The sequence below is a fragment of the Nipponia nippon genome, unplaced genomic scaffold (assembly GCF_047370975.1).
Source record: "Nipponia nippon isolate SJK-2023a ecotype South Korea unplaced genomic scaffold, ASM4737097v1 scaffold_10, whole genome shotgun sequence".
Taxonomy (NCBI): Eukaryota; Metazoa; Chordata; class Aves; order Pelecaniformes; family Threskiornithidae; genus Nipponia; species Nipponia nippon.
Window position 1 is genome coordinate 7737873 of NW_028262291.1, and position 26653 is coordinate 7764525.

At 38.3% G+C, this 26653-nt stretch overlaps 1 long non-coding RNA gene across 1 annotated transcript in view; it reads right to left on the minus strand.

The window, feature by feature from the left end:
• The window catches only part of LOC148057053 (uncharacterized), a 60453-nt gene extending 36866 nt beyond the window's left edge, over nucleotides 1-23587 (minus strand). The window contains exon 1 of the long non-coding RNA XR_015702082.1: nucleotides 23454-23587. This is a non-coding gene — a long non-coding RNA (uncharacterized LOC148057053). The remainder of the gene's footprint in view (nucleotides 1-23453) is intronic.
• Nucleotides 23588-26653: the final 3066 nt, after the last annotated feature.

The following is a 26653-nucleotide window of genomic DNA, read 5'->3' on the forward strand; positions in this document are numbered from 1 at the left end:
GCTTCAGTAAAAGCAGAATCAGAACATAAATGCTGCAGATTAGATCCTGTGCTGTTATACAGTGATGCAGTTCAGTTTTAATCACCTTATTAGTGGTGGTTTTAGTTTAGGTCAGGATGTCCTCTGACACAGATTTTAATGACATATTAAAGGTATAGATAGTAGTATCGAGAACAGTTTTCCAAATTTTGCAAAAATGAAGAGAGTGAGAATCTAAAGCAAAAAAGAAATAGGCTTGGAGTGAATTTAGTGCTAATGAAATAGCCAAGGTTTTCTTCCAGCCATAGGTTCTCCTAAACTTAGAGATCTGCAAAGTCATAACTGTATTTTCTTGTTGTTCGCTTAAGAGATATCGTGTATGTTTTTCATGATGTGTAAAAACTACTTACTAATGACCTGCAACTTTTCCATTGACTGTGGGACACTGCCATTATGCCACAATGCCAAAACCTACTTCAAGTGTTTTGCAGAGTCACCTATTGCTCAATGAAATGAAAACAAATGGAGGATTTTGAATTTCACAATACTTCATGCAGACAAGATTTCAAAATAGAGAGAACTGTGAAAGCCTTGGTGGATCACAGAAAAGACTACCACAGGCAGGGGTTCTTTTAAACATTTTTAAGGTACGCACCATTAACGATTACACAACTGTGGAGAGAAATGAAGTATGCTAGCACTAATAGTCTGCCTCCCATCAGTGGCACAAATCAGCATAAATCTCCTTACAGCAGAGGAATAGCACTGATTTACATCAAATATGGGACCCCTCTCTGTGGTCCACATTGGACCACTCATCCACGCATGAGGTATGAGGTGAGGGTATGTATTCTACCATTTACTGGCAGCATTTGGAACATTCCCTTCATCTTAAAAAAGATCTTAGGCACCCACTACTGTAATCTTTACATTTATAGTAACCTGCCAGCTTCTGCTTTTATTTAAAGTAAGTTCTAATTGTACATGGGATTTTAGGTCTCAGTTTATATTTGTAATATGAAACAGTATTCTCCTACAGGTTTTTCAAGGAAAGCTGAGAAAACACTATTTTTTAAGAATGCAAGTGAAGAGGTAGAAAATCTTTCTTTTTGTGGTTTTTTTGTTTGTTTTTTTTTTTTTTTTAGTGCTGGGAGAACAATAATCTAAAACAAATAGAGACAAATGACAAGCAGTACTTGAAAAGAGACATTTTCATTCATATACTTGCTATTGTATTTCCACCAGACCCAGAATTATAAAATTTGCCCCATGAGTTCCATCATTTAATTTTTATCATTCAATACTTTATTTTCATATCAAAGATTTTCACTAATACATAATTCCTGTAGGAATGTTATAGGATTATTTGCAAAAGACTCTTTTTTTTCCTCTCCCCTTGCGTTTTCCATTCTAAGCAGGAAATGATGCTGCTAGTATTTGGATTAGCTCCAGGAAGAGGAGTAGACTAATAGCACATGTGCTGGATGAGAAAGGATTATAGACGATGGAACACACTATATGCATATGCTTACTTCAAAAAAGATATCCTGCTCTTGCAATACCCACATTTTTATTGTTGCTCCCTGCTGCCCACTCTAATGAACAAGTTATGCTCTTCACCTTTATAGAACTTGTCTTATAACAGAATTGTGTGGTGAAAATATTAATTGCAGCAACATGCTATACTAACAGAAGGATTTATTCATACCCCTACTTACAGTTACTCAGTGATTTAGCACGCCAGTGAATTTGTAGATTTAACTTACTGCAGATTTCATTTCTTGTAAAAGAGAACATCAGATGTTTTCCTCATTCCAGTAGGCTACACTTGTCCTGCTAGCTCATGTGAGAACCTTGTAAATAACACAGAATACACTAGCAGCAGTTTATGTCTATAGGGATGGACAACTTAGCTAAAAAAGAAAACCAGATTTTGACATTGCTGAAATACCCCAGTTTGGGGTAAATGAATGGTTCTCTCTCCTCTTTTCCATTTCGCTCTCTTTAACAAAATTAATCAGCTTGCAGTGCTTGGTATTTATACTCTTCCACCCGGCTATAGAGCAGGAGGTCTGAGAGGTCGAGCCCAACTCATAGTCAGGATGCGAGGGAAAGCATTTAATAGCCTATGAAGTGTAGATGCCTTTGAATAAAAAAAAAATAAATAAATGAAAATAAACCCAACAGTTTGGGGTGAGGGAGAGTTCCACAACCTGGGTAAAAAGCCCCTAACCTACTCGCAGTGTTCCACGAGTTTCGTGGAGATGCAAGTTCTGCCCCCCAGTTCTGTTCACCTGGTAGGAACAGAGGCCCAGAAAGTCGCAGGTTGCCTTATGTCATAAGTTTTTCACTCATTAATGGAATATGTAGTTTTTCAGATACACGTCATATATTTGATTGTGATCATCTGGCCACAAAAGTATAATCAGGGCAACAATAGAAGAAACTGCAACTGTTAACCTTTGAGTTTATTGCCTCAGAACGTAACCCTATGGTCTACAAAATAAACAAGGCAAATAATATATATGTTATATTGCAATATATGCCCAAGTTGCTCTTCCAGGCAACAGGCAAGTAAGCATTCACACGTACTTTACTGTGTGGCTCATGTCTGTATTTTGGGTCAAATCTTGGTGAAGACTTTATGGTTATCGAATACCATATACCATTACGGGTTTCTATACATTATGCTTCATTGCTTGTCCAGGAAAATGAATGTATCATATAAAACACTGCTAACTCTTTATCCTCGTATTGCTAAATAAATTTTATATACTTGCTTTCAGCATTATTCTTTCCAAGTTTCATCAGTGGAACTTACTAAAAATCCCACAATGTAGTACCCAAAACTGAAGAGGCTAAATCTCAATTTAAAGAACATGAAAAGACACGAAAGAAAGATTGGGTAAAGTTTAAGCCAATGGAAGTATGAGTCATTATTATATAACAAGCAAGTTGGGTATGTTCTGATATTTTAAGCTGAAGAAGAGATAGGTTGAGAGGGGAAGAGAGCACAGAAGTGGGAGTCAACAGGGGAACTGAGGTAAAGTAAGTGGGTATGTAAAAGTTTAGGAGCACTAATAGGACTTAGATGTTCCCTTAATTCTTGTTTTCCTATTTTTTTTAAAAATCTCAGATAGAGCTCTTAAAAACTGCTAGCTCTGTTTTCACCCCAAGGGATGAAATATCCATTTAAACCATACCAATGTAATTAATTTTTACTAGGTAGCTATTAGGCAACTTCTAGGTAACTTTGACAAACTTCTTCCATTCATAGAAGACACAGCTGGGTAGAAATTAGTCTCTAAAAATACTTTCACACAACCTGCTTGTTTTCTAGTCACTGTCTTCTTATGTTATGCTCATTCCATCTGTCAATAGATATGAGTCACACATTCGACCTTTCAGTTTCACTTGCGCACATAAATTTCTTCCAATTTCCTGTGAAACAAACACTTTTAACTCTTTAGGGGCTAGCAATTTGCACATATAGCACGCTAGAATGGTTAAGGTAGAAGTGAGCACCTGTGCTGATATTCTTAGCTTTCCAGTCTGCACTACCTTGTGAAAGCAGATTGTCTCTCTGTGCTGACCACCCTTCTGCCTACCCCTACCACTAACTTTCACTGAAAAACTAGCAAACATGTGGAGCTCCAGTTTAAAAACCACAGTCTAACTATATTTTCAAAGAAAGCTAAACAACAGAGAAGCGGATACAAGTCACTCCTGACATTACCAGCCATGATCAGCAGATTCACTGAAGGAAAGCTATCATTTTACCATTTTTAAATCTGCAGCAGGCAACATTTGGTTCAAAGCTAACTTAAAAATAAAGACTCATGCTTGCCCAAATGCTACCCACTGACATAAATCATGATGCCTTTACCAACAGACCCTATTTTTTTTTCCTTCCCAAACACAATAAACACCTCCAGTACGAACAGGGGAGGAACATGGCCACAAAGAGCACAGCAAAATGTGAAAGCTAGAGCATTATTCTGGGATTTGGGAGTATATTGCCTTACTCTTTCTTTCAGACATAGCACATAATTTAATCTTTCAGGGAGCTTTCAAGATAAAGGGAAAAAAATTATCAGTTTTAATAAGAACCACAAAGCTGGACTACTGAAAAAGAAACCAAATTCTGCACAGTGCTCTAGTAAAGAAGGACAGAGACTTGACATGTCTAATTTGTTGGTAGACCTCATTTATAAGCTCATTTAACTCATTATTCTTGAAACAGCAGCTTAGCAGCAAGATACTTTAACAGAACAGCAGACTCACAGTCTGTTTCAATTAAGCATTACAATGGCATACAAGGGTCTGCGGTTTGGCCTTTTGGTTCCCTTCCAAAATCCACCAGACTTGGACCAACTGTAATATTGTCCCATCAAAACTACTTTAACTGTCTAAGCGAAGTCCCTTTGCCACTAGTGACTGAGGCTTCTCCATCTGTCACAATAAGAGGGCACTTTTAATGCAGAAAATAGGATGTCAGGCCTGAAGTTTGAAGCCCATGGTTGCTGGAAGGGATGACTGGATGAGCTATGGCTGAGATGACACTAGAACTGTCCAGGCTCCTATGCCTGTACATCAACACAACAACCTAAAGGGACAGGTGAGGTTTTATCACTGTCACGTGAGAGTAGTACTTTAGATAACACTGTAAAATGTGGAAGCACCCAGGAAACCTGCTATTGACTTAGGGATGAAGAATGAATTTTTTGACCTTTGGTCTTTGGCATGTGTGGTGGGTTGACCCTGGCTGGATGCCAAGTGCCCACCAAAGCCATTCTATTACTCCCTCTCCTCAACTGGACAGGGGAGAGAAAATATAACAAAAGGCTCGTGGGTCGAGATAAGGACAGGGAGAGATCGCTCACCAATCACTGTCATAGGCAAAACAGACTTGACTGGGGGAAATTAGTTTAGTTTATTACCAATCAAATCAGAGTGGGGTAATGAGAAATAAAACCAAATCTTAAAAACACCTTCCCCCCACCCCTCCCTTCTTCCCAGGCTCAACTTCACTCCTAATTTCTCTACCTCCTCCCCGCAGCGGCGCAGGGGGACAGGGAATGGGGGTTGTGGTCTGTTCATCACATGTTGTCTCTGCCTCTCCTTCCTCCGCAGGGGGAGGACTCCTCACACTCTTCCCCTGCTCCAGCATGGGGTCCCTCCCATGAGCTGCAGTTCTCCACAAACTGCTCCAGCATGGGTCCCTTCCATGGGGTGCAGTCCTTAAGGAACAGACTGCTCCAGCATGGGCTCCTCTCTCCACGGGTCCTGCCAGATCCCTGCTCCAGCACGGGCTTCCCACGGGGTCACAGCCTTCTTCAGACATCCCCCTGCTCTGGCGTGGGGTCCTCCATGGGCTGCAGGTGGAGATCTGCTCCACCATGGACCTCCATGGGCTGCAGGGGGACAGCCTGCCTCACCATGGTCTTCGCTGTGGACTGCAGGGGAATCTGCTGTGGCACCTGGAGCACCTCCTCCCCCTCCTTCTTCACTGACCTTGGTGTCTGCAGGGTTATTTCTCTCACATATTCTCACTCCTGTCTCCAGCTGCAATTGCACAGGTTTATTTTTTCCCCTTCTTAGATACGTTATCCCAGAGGTGCTACCACCATCGCTGATGGGCTTGGCCTTGGCCAGTGGCGGATCCATCTTGGAGCTGGCTGGCATGGGCTCTGTCAGACATAGGGGAAACTTCTAGCAGCTTCTCACAGAAGCCACTCCTGTAGCCCCTCTGCTACCAAAACTTTGCCACGCAAACCCGATACAGTACATTAGCACTGAAATAATAAAACAGAATGCATGATCTGTTGATATAACAGGGTTAAATTCTGCCCAAGCAAGCATCAGTGCAAAACAAACATCTCTCTCATTTTCAGAATTAAGCGTCTTGGAGAAACCAGAATATAGCACTCATTAACCTAAAAATAAATCTATTTTATTCTTGTAGTACTCTGGAGATACACATTGGTATTATCATTGCACTTTTGCACAAAGATCTATTCGACATCATGCCCCAAACCAGTCACAAGACAAACCTCAACAAATAACGAATGTGCACATATCTCGTCAAGACCACAGAGAGACATCAGCATTTCCACTCAATGATTTGCAATCTTCATATCAAAAATAACAAGAGATATAAATATTGGGGAATAGTCAATGATTTATGATCCAAAATATGTTTTCACAGAAGACCTACACCCAGGTATAGCCTACAGATATTTTAAAAATATTTCTGGAATTTCAAAAGTTTCTGATCTCAGCAGCATCTGAATCAAGCATTACCTTACTTTGTCTAGCCAGTTTCAGTTCAGCTTTTCCTATCAAAGATTAAACCCTAACTCTCATACCCTATAGATATGTGCTCCTGGCCACCTATTTGAGTACAGAGTAGTCAAATTAATGAACCCAAGATGACATCATAGATGAACACATGCAGTCTTTGTGTTAAAAATGTTTTCCTTCCTTGCAGACAACGCACGCTCAAAGGATAAATTTTACTTTCGGTGACTTATCCTCACTGCCAACTTAAGCAAATCAACTAAAGACAAAAGAACTGTAAAGTACTACTGAGATCACTGGCAGACAGCAGCTTGTACATTGGTTCCTGAACTGAAGAAAAAAAAAAAGACCGTATATGGACAACACCAAAAACAGAGCCTAAAATTAGCAATAAGCAATATTTTTGTTTGTTTTGTGAAGTGGGGGTGGGAGGGTGTGTGTTTGTGGGTTGTTGTGGGAGGCAGAAGAGGAAATGTTTGTTTGCTTTTTTACAGTGTCAAGAACCACACAAGCTGCATTTGTATGCTGATATTTTGGTCATTATGTGCCTTTAGGCTAAATTAAAATTATCATTCTTCAGGTTCTTCATATTTATTAGTTCAGCTAAACACTTGCTATCAGCACACAGTTAGTTGATAGTAACACTTGCAGTGTTAAAAAAAAGCAGGGGAAAAAAAATCTGTTAACTGATGGCTCTGATTTAACAGGCAGCTTTTCTGTGTCAAACTTGGTCTTTCAGAAACATTATGATACATGGTCCATCTACAGATCTATAACACTGTCTACTATTGCTTTCTTAAGGCTTCAAAGCTCTCAGTATTTCTTCCTCAACTTCCAAAAGCATAAATGTCCACTATTGCTCAAACCTCTTCCCACTGAAGTCACTTGAATTTAGAAGATGACTGTCAGAACACGTGTGTGACAACACAGCAACCTAGCCAGACTGTTCTGAAGTCAGTACCTATTTGCTTCTCCACAAAAACCTGACCTTATTTTTGGCAAGACCAGATTTTTATTTCACAAATTAAGCGGAGAAAAGAACAGAAGGACTTAAATACATTCATAGTATAGATTAACAAAGAAAAGTTAATATGAAGGTTTCAAATAAGTGTTTCACAGGAGAATATCATTATCAAAATTTAGCAAGTGTTAATTATGAAACTATGACCTAAAATACAGACTCTGATTTAAGGCTAATTTAAAATACAGAGACGTACTTTACATGTTTTAACCTGACCCCAAATTAGTTGAAGTCAGTGGGCTTTAGATTAAAATCAATTAAGAGTAAATACGTATTTTAAAAGCCTGATTTAATAATTTTCTTTAGTTATAAGTAAAACCTAAGAAGACCGGTACAAGTAGAATGAGTGCAAGAATCAAAGATGATCTGCACTAAATTTCTCTTAAAGGGTCCTTCAGAAAAACCAAGCAAGTGGTCCATATACTGATAACAGTGACATTAAAAATGAAAAATCTATATTTTTAGATTCTTTACCAGATATGTATTTGCATTAGGTGACTCACCAAACGATACAAATTTTGCAGCAAATCTGTAGAGGTCCAGTGACTACGGTCTTCTTTCATTTGTATCTGATAATCCCTAACTAGGGAAGGTAAAATTTGCCAGTGGTTTTTTGGGTTGAAATTCTTATCTGAGGCAACGTTAATAACGTGAGCCTTTAACTTCATGATTGGGAGTTAGAAAACTATTTTGCTATTAAAAGAAGCAGCATCCTACATTACTGTCATTTTTCATGAAGTTTCTAAAAACGTTGAAGTTTAAAAACAAAAAAATTCAGGACTGTGTGTTCATTTTTTCCTGATAGTTACTGAACAGATCCAAACTGGTCCAAAACAATCAATAATTGACCAGGTGTTATTTTCAGTAATATTTTTCAACCACAACTACTAGGACATTTATTAACTGATTCAAACAGACAAGGAAGAACTTGATCAAAGTATCCAGACATCAATAAATTTCACATTGTTCACATTCTGCAGGTTGTTCTGGGACTTTAAGTTTAACCAAATGATGCAGAATGGGAATAGACAGCTTATGATTTAGCATACCAATACGCCCAGACACCTTCATCTGTATGCTGGCAGAGTTTTACAGCTAGAAGCTGCATTAAAATTGATGAAAGACAACGTAACTTCTGTTGGATGACTCTGTGCATCTTTGAGTTGACAAAACAATGCAGCATTCCCAATGTTTGTTCACAAGAAAGTCTCCCAAATATTTTCCTTGTTTTATTTAATGAAATGCCTTTGCTCTAACTTGATTTCCTGTTTTGATGCTGTTTCACTATTTCCACTCTTAGGTCTTTTCATACTGCAACCATAGACCTAGCGTTTAAGTCACCGTTAATAGCAGGTTAGTGACACAAAGTTGTTTGCTAAAATTAAAGGGCGTGGGAGACATTTAAAATCCTTCAAGTTGGATCATTGTAGAAGCCCAAGAATCTGTGAAGGTTTAAAGAAAATCACACATTAAAATAAACAAGTACCTTTAGTGATTCATGGTTACATACACAAGACAATGTTAGACGTGTGCTTGATACATGTGTACAGGTGCGCTGCAGAGTAGGAGGGTAATATGCATGATTGCATGGGATGGTAGAAAGGTTTTGTTTTGGGCTGGGGGGTTGTAACTGCTGGACGGCCTCATTACACAGCAAAGGCAATTATTCTGTTAGTGCTAATTAAGCCTCAGGGAACAATTTGTTGAGGTCATTGGAGAAAATTTGGACCAGAGCAAAAAGAGGAATTTTAACATTTTAATCCCAAGCAGAAGCAGAAACTTTCAAGTTCCCAACTTCTGGGATTCCAGTAAAGGAGCTAAATGACTGATCCTGCAAAGAGCGAGAACCCCCAGCTTTTCCCTGGAGCTTACTGAAGTCTGCAGCACGTTGCAGGATTGAGTCCTTTTAATGCAGGTCCATTACTACATTAAAATAATTTTAATTAACTGCATCCTTTTATATAGTTGCGCTATCACAGAATACTCTTCTGTGTCAGGGTCACATACAAGAGTTTACAGTTGTATATGAGAAGTACCCCAGGTAGTGATTTTTAATCAGTAAAGATTTTTCTGTTCATTTCTCAAATGCTTGTCAACAAATGAAGGAACCATCACTCTTCCAGCAAAGAAGTTCCTGTAATGACTTTTTGATTTCATTAATGACAACCCTCCCAGCAACAGCTCTGAAGGCTGTACCTTCATACTGTCACGAGTTTGTATCAAAGACGGACCGCTAGCACAGGGAACGTCTGATCTTTCACCTCGGTGTGAATTTAGGTGTTGCCTGTTTTTTCTTCTAGGTCATAACTTAGAGAACTGAGAACAGATAAAAGGCAAACAAGATAAAAAGAGACTGCTTGTTTCTTTGCTGACAGAAAAAGTAGCAAACTGGGAGGCTGTCTAGGGATCAAGAAAAAAAACTAGCAACAGTTCTTTGCCAAGGGAGGCGGAGGGTAAAAAAAAAAGGGGGGGGGGGAGAAGGTGTTTTCTAGATTGGCTACCTGATTTAGAGCTGAGAGAGAAACAGAAAAAGCAGCTGTGAGATATAAACACTACCAACTTTGTTATGGTTTTGCAAAGGATAAAACCAGAGAAGTATAGTGAATCATCTGAGTGCAGGCAAGAAAGATGCAAGTATACACAGATTTGTGTATTTGGGGACAACTTTTTCCTCAGATAATATTTTAGAACACTGGAGATGAAAAGCATCCCCTTTTCTAGAGTCCCAAGAATCTCAACACTTTATAATCCAGAGAAAGACATACTTCAGAAAAATAATAAAGTTGGATAAAGCGGATTAAAAAAAAATTCTTTTTTCAAAAAATTCCATGAGTTTTCCATCATTTATAATTTTGCAAGCTTCCCACAAATCTCCATTTCTCTTCATTACTTTCTTTCTTCCATCAGCTGTCTTCCTTCACTCCCATCCAACCAACATCTCTGCTTCTATGTCTTACTGCAATTGTGTCTTTCCATGACCTTGCTCACAATCACTGACATTCTTTGCTCTCAATGTGCATTCCTACACACATCCCCTGTGCATTAACCTTCTCCCGCTATCACAAATTGTGGCCATGTTTCCTTGCACAAGCTTCTCTTTGTTCCTTCAGGGAACAATGCAAGAAAGTGACCATCTTGCCTAAGGACAACCTAAGCTTCTCTTCTCACAGGATGAAGGGCCATAGTAATCATTTTAACAGCATGTTGGAAAAGGTAGTCTCCAAATTTGCTACTGAAGTAAGACTTTTCTGTCCTAACCCACAACATGTACATTTGGAATTAAGAAGAAGAAATTTTTAAATAATGGATGTGCATGTTTAAATAATGCATACAAGAGGTTTTATTTGTTTTGAGGAGAAAAAAAAAAAAAAAAACAAACCCAAACACAAGAAAAACCCAAACCCAATCTTAAATAAGTGATGTTCAACACTGAAATCCTCAGGAACTAAGTGGCTGCTTAATAGTTGGATCCACAAAATAGTTTTCTTCATGCAAAAGGAAACCACCTAACCCTAAATATTTTTCCTTTAATGTGTCTGAAAAGTACACAAATACATTTGGGGATTCAGCTGTTAGCACCTAAAGGCCACAGTCTGCCTAGGCACCAGGCAGAACAAAACAGCAGCTTTTGTTTCAGGGAACAAAAGGCTGTCAGACTAATGGGTACATCTATAGTCTAGAGTTTTAGCAAAAACAACTGCTCCCCCTCTCTGAGAACCCCCCAAAACCTCCCCAGTCCCTCAAGTGTGTAAGAGGTGAGTCACTGAAATGCCTAGAAGATCAAATAATTTCAACTCATAAGCAATTATCCAAGGAGTTGTTATTAAACTTATTTTTAAACACAGATTGTGCTCTAAGTTTGGGAAGCATGATACATGTTATGCAGAAGAGAAGCTGAATCCTTTTGTCAAAGGAAGGGATTAGTGAACTCTTGACCATGAAGTTTTCTTCTGAACTTCCAGGATGTGAACTGCCTTTTAGTTGTTATCTTCCATAGAGCCCAGGCTCAGAAAACCCAAAGGCAAAAATGGTAATAAAAATAAATTATCAGCTGCCTCAGAAAGCAAGGAAGAGCTAGTTTAGAACTTCCTCATTAAGAGAGCAGTAGTGTTATTCCTCCAAGCAGAAAAAATACAGCCAATAGGAAAAAAAAAAAAAAAAAAAAAAAAGAATTCTGGTTACTCTGTGCTTCTTTACAAATTAATTTCATACTGTGTCAAAGTTTTGCGTATTACTTTTTTTGCCCTGTAAATCTTTCTCTGAAGGTTCAAATGACCCATAATTATTCACAGCCTTCTACACAAAGAGAAACACTAACTCAGACACAGTCTGAAGGATAAAGTCGTTTAAATCACTGTTTAAGATCTTAACTAATACTCATGGAAATCATTTATCTGGTTTCAACAGATCAAGGATAACAAAAGAGTATGGAACAAATCAACAACCCAAGAGATAACTGAAAAGCATCAGTAAAGCTGGATAAGTTATGAAAGTTTACCCAAAAGACATTTGGCAAAAATGCCTATTCTGTTCCCAGAGTTAGAATTCAATAGTCCATTTCAAGCCCAGCACTATCCCATCATGCACGGGTTTTTTTGTGTAATTAAAGAGATGAAGTAACTGGAAAAGTATTAAACATTTTTGTACCTCTTGCTTTGGGTCTATAATTCTCTTTCATAAGACTTTTTCTAACTTAAGTACCTTGTAATGGCCTCCTTTGAGCAATAGATCATTTTTTTCTTTAAAAGTCAACGTTGCACATATGATTTGGGTAAAAGTCCAAGGATTAACACTGAGCTTTAACATCATGGTTTATATATAGCTGAACACTTGTCTGCTTGCTTAGAGCAAGAAAGTCTGAAAGAAGAGGTGGTAAAGATGGAAATAAATGATTGATGATTAAGCCTGATGTAACAGTTAAAGCACTCCCGGGTTTCAAGGCATCAGAGATTCAGAATGTGATGCACTGAAGATGTACCAAGGCCTAGAAAATCTGCAGTGAGGGATAGGTGAACAAGAATACAACTGCATATCTAACACCAGTTAGATTTACCTTGTCATCCTCACTTTAAGTTTAGAGGTCTTAAAGAGGAAAAGCTGGTACAATCAGAAGTTAAAGCTAAAGGTAAGGGCAGGGTTAGGATCAGCTGAAGGACTGTGTTTATAGCAAAGTCTTTTGAGTCACTGCAAAGGCCATGTACAGTAGACGAGTGAGTTAAGACACAGTATAGAGACAGGCAAGAAGTATGGATAAGATTTGCTGTTTAGGAGATCACAGGATGAGAGGGGAGTTGAGTTGCTTGGAGGCCCTGGGCAGCTTAAATAGATACTAGAAATAGAACATGGTTCATGGTATAGTCTGGTATTTGGAGATGTTAAAACCAGATTTCAGGCTTCTTTAGAGTTAGAGTATAAAGCACCTTGATCCTCAAACTGAAGTAATTACTTCATCCTACAGGGATCTTAAAGGAGATTGAAGACTAAAACTGATGCAAGTTTTCAGGGTTAGGCCTGGAGTTTGGAAGCTTAAAATTAACAAAAATCAAAATGCATGGACAAGAGCATTGCTTACTACTCAATCCCACAGGATAAGCAAGGGTAATAAGAAAATACTTAGAATGAAAGTTCAGTTCAGATATAGCTGCAAATAAATTTTAGAAGTGTCAAGAGATTAGGATGAAGGCTGTAAATCACTTGGGATTTGGATGATGTCCTATGCAGGCAGAAGTTCCTAAATTACTAGGCTGTACAGTTTAGGGTGGGAATAGAGACAAGGTTGTGAAATTCATTGATTAAGAGCTAGATTTATATCACAGTGCTGAAAGGGCCACAGGTCTAGAACAAGAATTTATTCTGGCAGAGGCCAGGATTAAGTTTGAGATAGGCAGAAATCCCCAAGCTTGGCTAAGAAAAAAGTGGCATCTTCCTTAAGAAATTTAAGGCACGTACAAGGTTGTAAACTGGCAAAATAATAGTGTAATAGAGATTTGAAAGTGTCACAAGGATGAAACATTTTGGTCGAAGACTTAAAAAGCGTGGTACATCTCATTAGCCAGGGAAAAAGATCAGTCAACATTCAAGAGAATTATGTGAGAACCTAAAAGAATGGGAGTAAAAACATTCCTACTAACTCCATTTAACAGTACTTATTCTGTAGATGGCCTAATTCCCCAAGATAACACTTTGTAAGTGGAAAATAAATACAGAAGTCATAACAGCACTGTACAAGTTATAACCCAGAGCTCAGTAAGGCTGTTGTAATTAAATCCCAAGTCTTGATTTCTGCATTCTCATGTCCCAGTCAATGACTAGAAGCACTAAGATATGTGAAAGACTCTTTTCAGGAAACTTTTATATTAAAATAAACGTGGAAAAGCATTATACCTGAAAGTAACAAGACCAGATTCTCCCTCTGTCTAGATTAAGGGACTGGAAATAATACAAGTACAAATGGTAAAAGGAAGCACTGCAGGCTTGAATCACTGCATAGGTTTGTCTTGCGTTAGGCACGGGATGAATTGTAATGAAAGTCTGGATGCTCTGTCAAATTATCTGTTCATTTTAAGGTTTGGGTTGGTTTGTTGGTTTGTTTGTGGTTGTTTTTTTTGTTTGTTTGTTTGTTTTTTTAAACTCGGGGGAGTGAAAACAATATGCATCATATTTTCTTTCTCCTGAAAGAAGTTATGGATTCTTCCCACTGCCTTTATGCACTTTTTCCGTATTTTATAACTCAATTTCATATGAGGATAAGCAAATGTCATTATCTAAGTTCTGTTAAAAACTAAAACACAAACTTGACTTTGTATTTAAGTCAACCCTAACAGAAAGGAAGCACTTAGAAATAATTCCCAATTAAAAAAATAAAGTTAATTTTATTCAAATGCCTTAACACGCAGAAAAGATTTTATTAGCGTTCCAATTGTTTGTGTTCTCCGTATCATTTAGAAGTTGTTTATTGAGGAATGTTACTGTTGAGAACTTTTAAAGGCATAGTTCTTAGTTTGACAAGTTCTACAATAAGCACCAAAGAAAAGATTTGCACCAGCTGAAGTTTAGTAAGACTATAAAACTAGATAACTAAAATATTAATCTTTTAAAGACTGTATAATCAGAAAGATAAATCATTTTAAAGAAAGGGGGAATTAAAATAACATGAAGTTTCCCACAACCATGGTAGAATACTTTTTCCATTTAAAGACCCAGTCCAAAAGTAAAGCATTTCAAATTTGTCATATATCAGCAGTTAGGTACTAAGTGTTCTACTTCATCTGGATGATAGTATAAACAGCTACATTTTCTGTTTCTTCTGTTCAGGCAGCCTTTCTCTGTGAATTCTTTTTGCTTACCTACACCACACAGGTGGCTGAAGACTGTTTCAGTTACATAGGCTGCATACAGCAATCATACCAGGTCTCAGCACAAAGGCAGGGTAGTTTTTGATGAAATGTTTTTGTCCCAGAAATCCGGTCTTAGAGCTTTGTCCCCCACATCAATGTTTCTCCACCTACATAATATTTAGACAACTGATGAATCGCTAGATCTTGTCACCCTATGGCTGGCAGCATCTCGCAGGCGCATGCACAGCTGTAAATGGCTACCCAGGCCACACAGTTGGTGAAGGAGAGTTCAGACTTTTGTTTCCTACTAATGCCTTTGGGCTAGGTTACAAACCACAGAGACCAGCATAAAAATTCTTCAAGTGAGTGGGAATCTATAACCAATCCAGCAGCAGCAGACATAGGACATCCCAGATAGCGCTTATAGGAAGCAACAGTGAAGTGGCTTCCCTTTCTTCTAGGCATCTACTTAGGAGGAAAAACCAGCAGTGCTGAAGCTCACATTTCCCCTTGCATACTCCTGTAATGAAACAGCCAGCTGGGATGGAGGACGGAGTTAGGGAAGGAAATGCAGAGAAAGTCCCATTTTGTATATTTTATGAACTGTTGTACGATGTTCGGGGTGGGGTGGTGGTGGGGGAGTAAATAATATCAAGCTGACAGCTCTGCCTTTTTAAAAGTAAATATATGAAGTTGCAGAAACACCATGCTGCTTCTGTCAAGAGGTTTCCTGGGTAAGCCAGGCAATCTTGCTTTTCAGTGTCCATGATAGAGCCTGAGCAGTTCATGGCATTGCTCCATTAACATCTGGCTAGTGGATAGCCTGTGCAATGAAAGGCAAGCTGACTGACATGCCTCATTGATATTCATTGACTGCAGTCAGTGTAGGACACCATTCCTGGCCAAATAACTGTGAAGTCACAGGAGACTGCTGATTTCTCCTCTTTTTCCCCTTCCCTAGTCAACCATAGCCTTCTGTAAGTAGCAATTCAGAGGAGTGCTTTGTTGTTTGAGGAGCTGAGACTTTATAGTCGGTGGCTATTCAACAAACAATAGACACCCCAAGAACTTTTGAACAACATGCCACTTTTAAGCTTTTCCAGAAATGGGCATTTGAGCACTAGCTTAGGTGCTTAAAGCATGGTATATGCATGTCTGTGGTGAAACATTGTTACTGCTAGAGCTGATTAAAAGGGAACAAACTAGGTATAAGACTGTCAATAACTAAGCAAGTTTTCCAAGACTGACTCATTTACACAGAGGGGTTTTTTGCTGCCCTGCAGTCAGTGCAGAAAATTGAGAAGTAGTTATGACTGTACACTATGCACACGGCCGCATGAAAAATAATTCTCTCTTTAAAATGAGGAGATTAATAGGACAGTTTGGATACTAAGGGTAAAGTGTGGGTTTGTGAGGATCAGGTTTAAGCCAGCTTGGCATCTGCCTCCCTTCAGAGGCAGATATCTGTACGGTTTAATACAGAGGTAGACAGAGTTTATGCCTTACAATTTTTCTCTTTTGACAGAGATAAATACAACTGACATCATCCAGTCCTAAACTCTGGCTCGCTAGCAAGTCTATGAACCACTTAAACTAGCACTGTGTAGGTCTATTCATAAGCACAGGGACTTGTTTCTGCATAGGACTGAATTTCATGCCAGTTGACTATAAGGAATAACTGTTTATTACTTGACTAACATCTCAGATAAGACACTGGCTAGATCTTGAACATCTCAAGAGCATTCCTTCAGGTAACAAACTGGCTGTTTATCTTCCATGGCTTTGCCTCTGTTTTCAAAGTGAGAGCCCCAAATCTGAAGGTGCTACCACCCAAGTGAATTCTCAGATCCAGAGCTCCAATATTTATAACCTGCAATTATCCTCTTATCTGGAAACAGAAGGAGAAACAACAGCAAGGTCATGTATCGCCACAAAGTCGCACAGAAAATGTATCAAACCTGAAAAGACAGCCTAAGCCATCTGACCCCTTCTTTTCACAGTGCCACACATCTCTTTTATTACTCTGCCTCTGAAGGAAGCATTGCTGGAGAAGCCACTTCACACCTGCAGAAATATCTTTGTTGATTAATGGGGTGGGTAAAAGCATAAAATATTTTTATTGCTCAAGTTTCCTTATGGAACCAGTGTCTGGCTGCAGGGCACTTCCACCTACAGATGAACATAAAAAAGATCCTGCTGTATATATGCTGTCCTCCCCCACTGGGCAGGAGTAATGGGAGAGGGGAATTCTTTAGTTACTACTCTGCCTAACTGGAAGACAGACATTCCCGTAAAACTGTGTGTGGGAGCATTTCACAGTGAAACCAAAACACTGTTAAAAGTAAATTCAGTGAACTACTTCTCATGCAGTGCTGCTATATGAAAAGACGAGGATATTTTATTACACACACAGAAACTGCCAGACGCCAACACCACTGCAGTGCTGGGTTGCCATCAGAGAGCTAGCATGCTTTTTGTCCACAGGTTCCCATTATTAAGGCTGTGGACCAAGTCATACCTTCACACACCAGTCCCAATCTACTCCTTATTGACCTGAGGAGCTGAGGGCAATATGTACCGTGTTGCTTCAGATTCTATGTAACTGTTTTAGTCCAATTAAATTCTTGTTTGGAGATTACACAATCAGCTAGCATAAATCAGTGTGGCACCCTTGACTTTCAAATTATACCAGGTTTATGCTGCTAAAAGGACAAACATGGGCCAGCCTTACAACATTGTCATGCAATTGATGAACTTCTGTGCCAAATCTATTTAATGAGAAAAAAATCATTGCACCTACTTGCTTCACGCAGCATCAGTGCAAGGACATACTGAAGTGAAAAAAAAGGTCTTCCTACAACTATGAGGCACTGCAGTTTTAATAGAGCCATATTGTTATGATGGTCAGACACCAAGAGTAACATGGTATCGTTTTGTTTTGCAAGTTTTATTCTCACTATGACAAAATAATGAAGGTTTCATCTCTGCCTTATACTCAGACCAAGTTGACAAAATTGAAATACTTGATGTTTAATATAATTGATTTTCCACCCACCAGGAGCAATAGTTAAACACTAAAAATCAATGCTGATCTCTAAATTCCTACTTTTTTTGATCACATTTGACTGTTGTATAACAAGTTATATTGAAAAGTCTCAAAGTGAAAGCAAAAAGGTAGCAAAGGAAATAATATGGTTAAGACCATCACACCCTTTAACACTTAGAGCATTAAAATATTAATGACAAAATAATGCTGCTTGGCAGTAAAACCATGTTGCCTGTTTAGGACACTGGTATCCTAGAGTTGGCCTGTATTTTCACTTCATCCCAAAGGGAAACAAAAATTTACAACATTGCAATTCTATGAATGTCAATGGAGTAGAACTGAAGCTTCCTACTTGGCCTGAGCAAGTCCAGCTACCGTTTACCTGTAAGTTCGGGAAGAGCTACCCCAGAAAACATACTCTTCCATTAAGCCTCAATGTGACTTCACGTCTCAAACATTTGCAGCTACTTCCACTCATATTTCTGTGTCCTTGAAGGCATACAGATTAATATTTGCAGAAAATATTTAAAGAAATGTTGATTCTTAAACTCTGGAACCATTACCACACTATATTCTTAGGGCAATACAAGAGAATGACAACTATGTGCACTATGTATGCACTCAGGTATTGTTTATAAGGGATGCTCAATTGTTGGGAGCTAGTTTCACAAGTTACATTCAAGATGCTGTTACAAAGGAAGAAATACTAAAGAAACGATGAATAGGTATTAGCTGTTAGCATTACAGTGGTCTTTTAGAAATATTAGGTCATACACAAAGTGATAAGCTTTGTGTAAGAAAATGCTACATACTCTACCTGAGAGCACACCACTGTTTCATCCAGCCAAACCAAGAGAAGCTTCAAGCTTCTACTGTTTCACAATTCTGCAGTATTATTTCTGTATGGAAATATTCACTGTTTCCATAAAGAATGCTAATGCTCTCATCACACACTGGAGACATTGGCCAAGAAGTATTGCTGGAGCCAGCACAACCAAGTAGAAAAAGTCAGACTTTTTCATTATCATCAGCATTGGATAAAGATGCTTTTCATTTATATCACATGTTTGAGACTTCTTTATTAATTCATAACTGGACACAGATAATTGACTACTCACTGATTGTTCTTTGTTGACCTGTCTATTAACTAACCATAAAGAGCTTTTGTCTAGCAGAAAACAACCTAAATTCTCTCTCTTTAACCCTCATCTGGAACGCAGTAAGTTTTCTTTGTCCCTCAGGAAGACTTCTTCCCTAAAGCAGGAAGCACAGTTCTGATGAGACCACATGTAATCAGGCAGCATGCTGTCCGACGTACAGGACCCAACTCTTCCAGATTCTTACTAATAAGTAAATAAATTGTTCCTTAAAGTTGAATGAAACTATTGATGGACTATGCAGCAGAACTTTCACACTCTTCAGTTTTACAGAGTTGTAGTTCAGCCCAATTTTATGGAAACCACTACACTGCTGGTGTTTTGCACAGTGCATTACACTGCGGCAATTACACTACTGGTTAGGCTGCGGGCACACAGTCACTTTTTAACTGGCTACAAGGATACTACAGGCTGTCTAGCCTGTCACAACTTGAGAACCTGAGCTAGCTATGTTTTCCTCTGTGAAACTGCAGTTAGATTGATGCTTGAGTTCAAGTGTGAGTTCAATTTAAACTAGCTAAGAACACAGTAATGAGCTTTTCTTCACTAAGGCAGGCTCCTCCAAGTGCCGAATACACCTTAAGGAGTCAGTGGTTGGAGCAGGAACAGTGGAACTCAAAATTGGTTTTACTCTGCACTTTCTATTCTGAGCCACCTTCACTTCACCACTAAAACAAACATACAAAGCTAATATTTACATCCAGTAGAATGAAGATATCATCTTTATGCTGCTACCTAGCCAGGAGTTAATAATTTTTTTGTGTATGAGGTGCACAAGAGTTTTTAATCATGAAATTATATTATAAATTATAAAATTTAGACATAATACTGTATTCTCTGAACCATGCTGAGTTCAGCATATGTAACACTGAAATAGAAACAATTCATGTTGATCAATTATCAGATTATATATATGAAAAATGCTGCTCCAAATAAGTATTGTGTTATCTGAATTGACGGGGGTGGGGGAGGGAAGGCTTTAGTGCTGTAGACATCCTGCCATTCTACACCATATTAAATAGATTTAGTGGATGGCATAACAAAACTTGTGCAATCATCTCCACTATTGAGCACTTCCATCCTAAAGGTCTTACCACTGAGAGCAAGAGGATGGTCCAATCTGTCATTTTCTCCATGCCAAGATCACCGAAGTCAGATCTCTCCACTGTGCTAGTGAAAACTATAAACAAAGGCACTCTTTGAGCCTGAGAGCAGTACTCCCATTAATCTATACAGGGAACTAGGTCAAAGAAGCCCCAAGGCACCTCTGAATTACATAAGCAAGAAGAGGCCCATAAAAGGATATTTCTGCAGCTGAGAGTCTCTTGTGCAAAATAACAGCCAATTAATAGTCTCTTTTCAAGACACACCCATGGACTGGACGACAGGAGAAAGGACAGTGTCCAAGTTACTCCTTATTTCAAGAAATATCCTGTTGGCTTGCTAAGCTTGTTTGGGGGGGTGGGGCATCTATACAAAAGAGATCCCAATGGATGGAAGAAGAGAGCCCCAGGCCACCCTTTAGCTCCAACTGCAGCAATAGCCAAGCATTTTACCCACTGGGGACTGGACAGAGACCAAACTAATCTCTCAGAATTGTTACAGTCCAATTACTGTTTGGTTGCAATGTACTACATCGAATTTTAAACAGCAGCTTGCAGTTAGAAGGTTCTATACCCACTGTCAAAGTCATGGGCCAGCCAGTAATCTCCACCTATGTTTTCTTACAGCAGGTTGTAACAAATTAGGAATTTTATCAGACAGTTTATCAGAGAGATAGAGGATGAAATTTATTTCAGATGCAACATAGAATCCACTTGCTTAAATACTATTAATGGTAAGAGTATATATATATATATATACAGGAAAACAAATAAGAAAGAAAACAAAGTACAACCTGGCACAAAGGAAGAAACATTTCTCTTAGAGCTCAGCATCCAGGAGTGCTTCAGCCTGAATAAATGTTGTAAGAAAACAAGACTGCAACTTGAGTATCAGACTACAATTATGGAAATGATACAGAGGTGCTCAAATACCTAACCATTTTCTCTAGGAGCACTGCCTCCTACATGCTAGAAAGTTATTTCAATAAATAAATCCTTTCCAGCCTCCACTGACATATTTAGGAAATATTAGCACCAGGACTAATTCCGCATTCTTAATTACCTTCAAGCGCATTGTTTCCAAAAATGCGCTGTTTCAGCTTTCCCGTGCTTCTCCAGTTTTGAAAGGCTTGCCTTTAAAAGACTTCTTGTTCACAATTTTATGTCCAAGTTAATTTACAAGAGCATAGCAGGGTGCTAAGAGAACCAATCCTCAAAACAATGGGTTTTCACCAAAAAGGAATGGTTTTGATTATATATGAAAGAAACTTTCATATACATTGTAGAATATATAAGCATAAATACTTGATTCAGCAATTCTATAAAAATGAGAAACATACTTTGAGAATTTTATTTTCAGGGAGGGTGATAAATAGTGATTTCAATATCAGCATAACTTATGCAAACATTTGCTGAAGAAATTATTTTTTTCATAAACTAGCCCCATGAAGTATCTCTTCCCACATTCCAGAACAGAAAACTACCTTAAGAACCTGTCTTTCACAATTTTGGAAAGCACGTAATTGCAAATCAGAGATGAAGATGTAGCAATGACAAAGCTTGTGTCGGGCTTGTACCCAGATCTATCCAGCCCACATGCCTTCTTGGTACAATTCATTTCCCTCTGCTGCTTCTTCTCCCCAGGAGTTCTAGATAGCACAACTGCTTTCTCTGCCAGGCCTGCAGCAATCTGCTCCCTCTGAGAAACCTTGAGGGCTCTCTCTAGGACATCCAAGATAAGTTAGTCTTTAACCATGAATCTTCACCCATATATTTCTGCTTGCCAATGCTGGAAAAACAGGAGACCAGCAATCTAGAGTGCATCTGGTAATGCCATCCTCACCTTTTAACAGACGTACCACTCCAGAGGTTACACACCTAAAGCTGGTATCTTTCCTTCATGCTAGTTTCCAAATACCTCAGCTATTTAACTTCAGGCAAGATAGACTCACAGTGAACATAACAGTAGCACTTTTTGCCTTTACAGTCGTCTTAGTATCAAAATATTGCATAGTAAACTGATTAGCCCTCTCTTCTTAGCACGAAATATGCTGTTTTATAGGAGTACCTATTGCTTTGCACCAGTTCTACATTCTGCAAGTATTAAAGCTAGCTTTACACCTTTAAAGTAATTTTAAAGAGCCTAGAGCAAAATGTACTTCCTTCAAAATAATACAAGGAACTAGTTTAATAATCATGCCTTAGAGTCTCATCAGCTACGTAATTTTTCCTCAAAAAATTGAATCCATACCTTAAAACATCATTTCATGCTATGCCCAGCAATCATACACCAAGCCCAAACAGGTACAGGGACTCCCTATGCTTTCTTACATTATTATTAGTTTGCATACAAAATCTGCCTCAGTCTGGGGACAGAAAGAAATGAGGCAGTAGGAATAAGCACAAACCAAGGACCCTGGACATTCTGAAAACTCTACATATTTTTTAAACTGAATTTCAGCAATATTTTGAATGTGTAGGAAATAAACATCCAGCTTGTTCTCTTCAGCCTCCCTTCCCTCCAGTCTAACACACCCCCTTTCCCTCCATATTTATCTGACACACTTGTCCGCTATTACCTCAGCCCATCCCAAGACGCTGTGGCACTATGTCTATTTGCAGCAGTCATATTTTTTATCTACTTTTTGGTGGGAGTCGTACCTGAATTTTGTTTTTTTTCAACTTAACCTCTTCAAGACAGACATTTTCTCCTATTCTTCATATGATCAGGGCCTAGCACAGGGGATTCTAGTCTGGGATAATCCCTGCGTTCTACTAAATAGCACTTTATAAATGGGTTAAATTAATGGGAAAACTTCCTTATGGAATAATAGCTCAGTATCGTAAAATGAGCAAGAGGAATGCCAGTTAAATAGTTCTAATCTGATCACGCAGAGGAATATACTAGTGGGCGATTGAGATTATTTCCTTATACATGAGATTGGGTGTAGGAAGAAAAGAATAACACATTTATGCAGTTTTGATAGGCAATTTCTAGAAATAAGTGGTATTTGTAGGCTACCCGCTGAGAAGAAAGCAAGGTATTCTAAATGGAGATTATTACAGATGTGAGATGAGTAAGGGTAAAACAAAATGAATATTTGCCCAAATCTATAGGAATTACACAGTCAGTAAACTCCCTAGACACTGAAGATATCAGGACTTCTCCCATTAGTAGCACCAGTCCTATGTGGACACAGGAATGATTGAGTTACCACAATAGACTTTTGGTGTTTTATTTTTAGGTAGAGCTTGAGTGATAACTCCAAACACATGGGAATACAGCATGCCACAATAAGTTCCTACGTACCTGCAGAGTATAAACCATGAGGGCAAGGACTTACTGAGCATGTTACTTATAGCAGCAAGTAGAAGAGATATGATATAAGAAGATACATTAGCCATGGTACGTCTTACAATGAACCATATAGGACCTAGGGTAATAATCCCTAGGATCTGAGAAATATAAACTTCAACTACAATAAGCAAAGGTAGCAATGGATTACTTACTCTGGTATCTTAGCCGCTTTAGTTCCCATTTTTCAGCTTCATATCTGCAGGTACATGTCACAGAACAGATCTCCAGACATATGAAGTCCAAGTTTTTCACAAAACAAAGCTGCACAAGCAAAACAGTACTGCCCCAATTCCTCATTTATACAACATCAAGGAAAAGAAGGGAAAAATCACATCTGTTAAGACTGAACTCAGAGTTACAAAAAACAAGGAAAAAGAAAAAAAGAGTGGTGCCTGTGCTCACATGTTCTGTAACCTGATCCAGGAGGTAAATTGGTCACAGGTGACACTGATCTGAGACCCTAATCAAAGGAACCTGCTGAGCTTTACAGATGCCTCTTATTTTATGTATTTGGGCTAAACTGAATATCTGTTCCTAGTTCCCTATTTTTGCTGTTGAAAACACAAAGTTCTGCTATTGTCTGTTTCTTATCTAATCTTGGCATCAAAAAAATTTGAGGTTTAAAATTAAGTCTACAAGACTCTTAAATTACCATACAGAGAAAATTAAAAAAATAGCATGTGCTTACAGATATGTCAAAGCTCAGAAGTGTTTTGGTTTGGGGTCTTTGTTTTTGTTTTTTTTTTTTTTTCTTTTTAACATTATAATCTGTATCTGTGACTACTGGCAACGTTCTCTGATTCCACCCAGTAAACACATGCAGACCCCACACACACTCAAACTGCCTTGATTCAACTTACAAATAGATGAAGAGTTTGACAGATTCAATAGATTTTGTTCCTGGTCATAATCCTTCTGAAGTAATGCCTAAACTTTTTTTGCAGCTAGTATCTCAATAGTCTGTCTGTTTAGACTTTCTGTACTCTTACCACAGATTAAACACTCAGCATCTAGCTGCCCGTGCAGCCTCAGAACTCCAGTTCTGCACTTGCAAAACTGATGCCAGGGAGTGGTAATTATACTTCAATGACTTTATTGACTGCAAATGATTAAGCCAAGCATGACTGACAAAGCTTTACTGACCACTTCTATTTATAACACAGCACCATTCCATACCCATTCAGAGTTAGCTACATGTGGTTCTTGCATGAAGCAGTGCTTTACTGCCTCTTAAGTCTTGGGGGCTTTTACAATAAGGGGGAGTTATCCTTTCATAACTGGTCATAATGCCTTTTGGAAACTTCTCATAGCTTCTTGGATTTTTGGGGAGTGCAACAGAAGTCTGTTGTTGAAAAGATATATTTTTTATCATTATTATTTTCTTGGTTTGGATTAACATATACTGCCATCATGTGGGCAGAAATAATAAGAAAAAATAATTATTCACTGAAAGCATCTCACCTTGAAAACCTCACCTTCATTTTAAAACATTCTTCTTACTATCAATACAAGCACTAACTCAAGATTATAGAAACAAAAGGAAGAAAGACATGATTTTTTGTTTGTTTTTGTTCTCACACCACAGAAAACATGCCGGTGCTTGAGGACTCAGTGGAAGGACCACAAAGCTATGTTGCAGCTGGGCAGTAACAGACTAGTACAAGTGGTAAATATCCTAGCTTCAGCACACTGCTTTAGCTACTCTTTCTCTTACTGCTTGGCTGGACGTCTAGATACAAGCCACACAGGGCTGGAGATCAGAATGACTAGAAAAAGACAGAGAAAGCAAAAGATAGCCATGATGCAGCAGTGCAAATGCGCAGTTCGTATAGGAGTGCCAGTATTGCCAATCCTTCAACCCGTGCACAAGACTCAAGAAATCCATCAGATGAACAACCAGTTCCTTTCTACTTGTCACTCCCACTGTCTGTAGGTTCACCCTGTTCCTTGAGCATTGCAAGAATGTATTTACCTCTTTCAGCATTAGGAACTTCAACTGCAGTACTGTTGCAAGAGATCCAGAGAATAAAGGATGAAAAGAAAAAGAATGACCCACAAGCATAAATGTTCTGGTTTTTACAAACATATCCTGAAAGCAAATCACTACAGAATATAAATAGATCATAAATTTCTTCTTATTTTGAAGAGCCTTATCATTGGAAAAAACAGTTCAGTTGTCAAATTGTGTGTATTTGTATGGACTAATGCTATTTTAAAAAATGTTTTATAAGACCTGGACAGTTTTAAAAAATAACATAGGCATTTGATATTGCCAAGAACTCCAGACCCCACACTGAAATAAGAATATGCTTGAATTCTAGAGATTATTCTTGAAATACCAGCTGTTTCCAAGTTTAACTACACAGTAGAAAAAGGGGGTGGGGGGGTGTTTAAATGTATATATTAAATGTAGCTTATCAAAAACTAGTACTTAAGTCTTCACTAAAGTACTAAAATGTCAAAGTTAAGGCTGAATTTTCCAGCTTCATGGTCTCTTTCTGCATAGCCATTATAAGCTGCTTTTCAAGATCCATCACGTGGAACCAATTAGTGGCATCCGTCTTCACAATGAGTAGCACTGTATTCCAGAATGGTCCCACTGAGTAACTTGCTACTCATATTGAGCTCAATACATCGGGATCTAACAATTAGATAGTAAAATATAAATAATACATTGATTCCCCTAATGTAGCAGCTTATCAAGAAGAATGTCTCAAAATCCATGAAATATGAATCTTATTCAAGAATCTTACCTATTGCAGAAAATAACCTTTAACACAAGACGGTCACATCCAAACTGCATAGGATCTGAGTCTGTATGCTATAGTCACTGTATAAACAAACTTATGTTGTCTAATGTAAGCAACCTACACAAAAACATGCATATGCTGCCACATAGGTGTTACTTGAGAAATCAATATTCACCAACAAGACTGAAAGAGTATTTCCCCCCACATGTAGGTACAATGGTTAGCATAGCTTTTTTGCTTTACAATAACTATTAATAACTATTTTGTTAGGAAATATGGATTCTAAAACCTTTGTCAGTATAACAGTTTCAGTATTAAGCTTTTTAATTATTTAGTGTATAGAACTAACTTTTAATTCTTTCATTTTCTGGGTGTCATTTTCCTCTTCTGTTAAAATCAGATCTGTTCTTACAGCAGCCTTTTAATACAGTTATTTAGGTGATGCAGATCTTGTCATGTCATAGCTTGCTATTTTACAAGTTATAGCTAGAGGCGATAGATAATTGAATTTATACCAGGCGTAATTGTTAATGTAACAATAATTCTTTCAATTTAACAGCATTAATTTAGATTAAGATCAGGTTACTTCTCCTTTTCATTAA